A 6,000-nucleotide genomic window follows, 5' to 3' on the forward strand; every position below is an offset into this window, starting at 1 on the left:
TTAATTGGTAAAACTTTACATGAAGGTTCTATTAATGCAATAGCTAACATGAAATAATGAGCAGTATTTTACAGCATTTATTAATCTAGGTTAATGTTAATTTTTACATACACTAATACATTTTTAACATTTCAAGTTGTTTAAATTAACATAATTTAATGTATTATGAATGAACATGAATTAACAATGAACAATAATACATTTATAATGTAACATTATCCTAGATTAATATTGCTGTAAAAATTGATGTTCATTGTTAGTTCATGATACCTAACACATTAACTAATGGTAAATAATTGAACCTCACTGCAACTTGTTCAATCACAAGTTTCTCAAATTAATTCTGCATCAATTTATTAATGAATTACCTATATCCATATTTTCTCCATTGATTTTTTGGGGGGGTGAATCATATCAAATGAGAATACTGCACTTTGTAGAGGTCCTACTCATTTTTTACTAATGTCCTCCCTATGACTAGCATCTGACCCCGGCTGGTCAAACTAAAAGTAGTAGAGGACAGGGGTCATGATTTGGGCCATTGCATTATATAGTGGCCACTATCTCTGCCGAGTAAATTGCTAAAGCATTTACACTATTGGTAAGTTGACTTGCAATGTTACATATTTTACAAAAAAAAATAGAATATGATTAATTAATTTAATTGGTAAAACTTTACATGAAGGTTCTATTAATGCAATAGCTAACATGAAATAATGAGCAGTATTTTACAGCATTTATTAATCTAGGTTAATGTTAATTTTTACATACACTAATAAATTTTTAACATTTCAAGTTGTTTAAATTAACATAATTTAATGTATTATGAATGAACATGAATTAACAATGAACAATAATACATTTATAATGTAACATTATCCTAGATTAATATTGCTGTAAAAATTGATGTTCATTGTTAGTTCATGATACCTAACACATTAACTAATGGTAAATAATTGAACCTCACTGCAACTTGTTCAATCACAAGTTTCTCAAATTAATTCTGCATCAATTTATTAATGAATTACCTATATCCATATTTTCTCCATTGATTTTTTGGGGGGGTGAATCATATCAAATGAGAATACTGCACTTTGTAGAGGTCCTACTCATTTTTTACTAATGTAATAATGTAAAGTCTGGCCATGAATGTACTGGGATGACCATTTATGAGATTAATGAAAAACATTAATTTTTTTCTCAATTTACTTTAGTAAATTCCTCTCTCTCTCTTTCTCTCTGTCTGTCTGTCTCTCTCTCTCTGGAGCATATGTCAGGGGAACAGCGGAGCTAATTAGTGACTTGTATTGTATTAGTCTTACACTGCTGTTCGGCCTGACTGTGGGTTCTGTTGCCTGCAGCAGGAGGTCTTTCATTGCTCCTAATGGGGTTTACCCCTCTATCTCTCTCTGTTCCATTCAGCAACTCTACCGTACTACCCCCATCCACACCTCAGACAGTCCTTACTCACATCCATTGACACACATATCCATTCAGACTAAATCACCTGAAAAAATCAGTACTATATCCTTAGCCTGTAGAAACAACGTTTTGGGAGTGACAAGTTCAGTTAAATTCATGAATGAATCATCTAAATTATTGTTCTGGTGTGTACCAAATAAAGCTGGGACTTGAAATATATAATGGTTAACATTGTAATAAAGGATGCAACAAGAGACATATTACCCAGACTAGTGCAAAATTCAGAATTGAGGAATTTTCTTCCTTTGTATTCTTTGTATTTTAAAAGTGGGGTAAGCGATATTTCAAAAACGCTTTAGAAAACTGATTCGGGACGACTAGCAAAACAAACTTGTAGCCAATCAGTAGTAAGGGGCGTGTCTACTCATGATGTGGAGGAGAGAGCGTTCAGTGCACAGGACGGACATTAGCCGAGCCAAACGACAGAAAGATAGAGATGGCGGATAAAAAAACAAAAGAGGAAATCGTCTGCAGAACAAAAGAAGGCATAAGGCAATAAGGCAAGAAGTAGGACCCGTTCGTCTGCAGAACAAAAGAAGGCATAAGGCAATAAGGCAAGTAGTAGGACCCGTGTAAATATGGGACCAGCTTTCCAGCACTGGAGAGAACTCAAGGAGCGGAAGGCCCGCGATCGGACACCGAGGTTGCTTTGTTTCTTCTCGATAGGTGAGTAACACTGTGTCTGTGCCGCAACAGCTAAAGTCTAGTACACTGGACGCGACAAAGCGACCGATGAAAATCATTTGAAATTTGTGTCAATACATCATAAATAGAACGCAGCAGCAGTTTTCTGTCAGGGATTTGTCGTGTCGTGCCACATCCAGTGTAGACCATAGATATGTATATATATATATATATATATATATATATATATGGTGTAGACAGCATCACTGATTATAATGAGTTCTATAGTATTTTGTCGCGCCGCGCCACTCGCGTCCGGTGTAGACACGGTGTAACATTGGATTTGCTTTGTTTCACAGAACTAATCATTGCATGGGTTGCGTACTTATGTGTGGGATGGAGCTATCAAAATAGGGGCGAGACCCTTTTGGGGTAGGGGCGTGTTTGTTTTGGTGATTTCAAATGTCAACATTGGCTACCAGAAATAGCTTACCCCACCTTTAACTAAAAAAAATTCAACACATGTATTGCATTCTAGCAAATGAAGTGGTTTATCTATATAATCTAATAATATCTATTATATATCCACCCATCCTCCTGTCATTCTATTCTATTCCCAGATATCATTGGCTCTGTCCTGTGAATCTCATAGAACATTTGCGCTGGCCTGTAAATGTTCAGAACTTAAAGGCTTTTAAAACTGCACCCGAGGGACCACACTTCTCCAAGCCAAGCTGTGTCTCTCTTCTGACAAAGGCAGTGACAATTGTCCTTTCAATGCAGCATTAATTGCATTCGAGCTTCACGCCACACTCCTCCAAAAGAGACAAAAGCACAAGTTTGTATCTTTGTCTCAATCTGTAGTCTGTCTCACAGAGGATTTTGGCTCCATATAATTTTGTCATTTTGTCAATTCACATTTATATTCCTCTCCAGTCTCTGTGTTTAATACAGGTCTGGTCACCACAGCAACTGAACTATGACCTGCCTCCACATCCTGTCCTTCGTTCCTCATCTCCATAACCTCATATAATCCGAACCGTCTCATTTTCTCCTCTTCCTGCAGTATTGATACCGTGGAGTATTGTGGTCTTGTAAGTGTGTTTTATCCGCTAGATAAATGGCAAGCAGCTAGCATCTGAAGGCTGAATGTGTATTAATATTGATTTAGCTGTTGAAGATGTATCTAACTCCGTCCTCATCACAGATGAAATATAATAAGTCCATGCAGGCCAAGCTTTTTAATGTGGGCCGCCTAATATAGTATTCAACTTTAATCTTTATGAATTATGAATTTCGCTCTGTGGTCGAAAACACAGAATTTACATAACCCCGCTGACCAGCTCATGTATTTTTAAAAAAGACCAGGCTTTATTTTCCTCTTCTCTTTCTCTTCTACTTTGACAATCAGAACCGTCATTATAATATTAAACAAGGTCATTTACATTTCGCTGCTGAATTTAATGGCGCTGTATTGATCTGCTGGTGTCAGGCTATCCTCATTAAATCACTGAAGGGGAAGAGGTGCTCGCATACACACGCTTTCCTCGGCTCCTCTGATCTGTGCTCTATTTATGATGCGCTTGTAAAGGTATTTACAGATTCCTGGAAAGACATTTTTCAAATTGAAATGAGACACTCTGAAGCCGAGTGAAAGAGTGAAAAGCACTGATGCCATGCTCCCATGCGCACAATGTGGGCCGCCTAATATAGTATTCAACTTTAATCTTTATGAATTATGAATTTCGCTCTGTGGTCGAAAACACAGAATTTACATAACCCCGCTGACCAGCTCATGTATTTTTAAAAAAGACCAGGCTTTATTTTCCTCTTCTCTTTCTCTTCTACTTTGACAATCAGAACCGTCATTATAATATTAAACAAGGTCATTTACATTTCGCTGCTGAATTTAATGGCGCTGTATTGATCTGCGGGTGTCAGGCTATCCTCATTAAATCACTGAAGGGGAAGAGGTGCTCGCATACACACGCTTTCCTCAGCTCCTCTGATCTGTGCTCTATTTATGATGCGCTTGTAAAGGTATTTACAGATTCCTGGAAAGACATTTTTCAAATTGAAATGAGACACTCTGAAGCCGAGTGAAAGAGTGAAAAGCACTGATGCCATGCTCCCATGCGCACACATGCGCACCTATCATGTCAACCTTTTCAAACGGCAACAGACTCTTTCCGCAGCCTGGTAGGGATGTTGTCATGTTGCTATGCTACCTGAATGTCAATATGCAGGCGGAACGGAAGAGTGATGGACATCTGCGGAGTACGAGAATGAGAGAATTCCCCTTTGCATTCTTTATTTTTCATCTCTCTTTGTTCTTAAATTAATATTTCACACAAAAACATATACAGTATTGTATCATCATTTATATGCTGTTCAAACCATGTTTTATTTGAATTTTTCTGTTTAAGATTTTAGGCGGCAAATCCTAGAAGCTGTTTTCCACATGGAAACTAGGTGTTTTTTATGCTGCCAAACTTCTAAAAAAACAGAAAAGCGACAAATGGTGCCATTTTCTATTGGACAGCAGTGCGAATAACAAAATGTATCAGTGAATAATGGCTTAAAATTAAAATTATTATGAAAAGTAAAGATTTTTTAATGTTTTTGAAAGGAATATCTTATGCTCACCCAGGCTGCATTTTTTGTCAAAAATACAGTAAAAACAGTAAAATTGTGAAATATTATTACAATTTAAAAGAACAGGATTCTAATTGAATATATTTTAAAATATAATTTATTCCTGAGATTCAAAGCTGAATTTTCAGTAGGCCTATCAGTACTCTAGTCTTCAGTGTCACATGATCCTTCAGAAATCATTCTAATACGCTGATTTGCTGTTCAAGAAACATTTATTATTATTATCAATGTCGGAAATGGTTGTGCTGCTTATGCTCCTTTGATGAATGGAAAGTTTATCAATTTAATATGTCCTTGCTGAATAAAAGTATAAATTAATTGATTTCTTTAAATCTTACTGACCTCAAAGTTTTAAATGGTAAAGACAACATTCTAAAACCACAATAATATGATATAAAGTCACATTGCAAAAAAGAAAATCCCAGTTATTTTAATAATTTTAAGTGGAATTGTGTTTCTATAAGGGTGGATAAATAAGTAAATGAATGAATGAATGAATGAATTTTTCATTTTAGGGTGAACCGTTTCTTTAAGAGTACTAATAGAAACAAACAGTGACATAGATGTGTATGCTGTAATAAATAAAGTGGTCTCACTACAGTACTATTAGGTAGCATAATGCTGTGGGTACTTCGATCAAGATGATGAAAGTGGTTGTGATCACGGTCATGATCTATGGTATGAGATTCTTGGTTAAGCACAGCCTAATGATGGAACATGTCATGTATGTGCACTTAACCAAGCCCTGTGTCACATCCACTTATTTGGATTAATTAAAAAATTACCATAAGTAGAGTGTCATTAAAGTCATTATAGCTTGATGGGATGTGAAAATCGAGCAGCACCATCAGAGGAGAAGAGAAAGATGATTTACTGGGGAAACAGAGGGTTAAGTTAACTGGAGACTAAGACCGACAAAGCCTCAATTACTCACCAAAGACAAGATCAGATTTACACAGTAAGTAAGAGAAATGAGAGCAGCAAACACGCAACTACAACATGCAATTGTCTTTTATTAAATGTAAGCAAAGATAGGGAAAATGTGAAAGAACAATAAATATGCATCAGATAGTATAGTTTTTTTCCAGACCTCAGCCATACATTCTAGTCCAGTTTTATAAATGAACAGAGATGTACGCTTGCAAAATCAAGTAAATCTATGGATATTTCTTCAACATTTTTAAAATCCTGGATTGATTGATTGTGTGTGTGTGTGTGTGTGTGTGTGTGTGTGTGTGT

Source organism: Sinocyclocheilus grahami, unplaced genomic scaffold (assembly GCF_001515645.1).
Source record: "Sinocyclocheilus grahami isolate Dianchi unplaced genomic scaffold, SAMN03320097.WGS_v1.1 scaffold637.1, whole genome shotgun sequence".
In the NCBI taxonomy this organism is placed as follows: domain Eukaryota; kingdom Metazoa; phylum Chordata; class Actinopteri; order Cypriniformes; family Cyprinidae; genus Sinocyclocheilus; species Sinocyclocheilus grahami.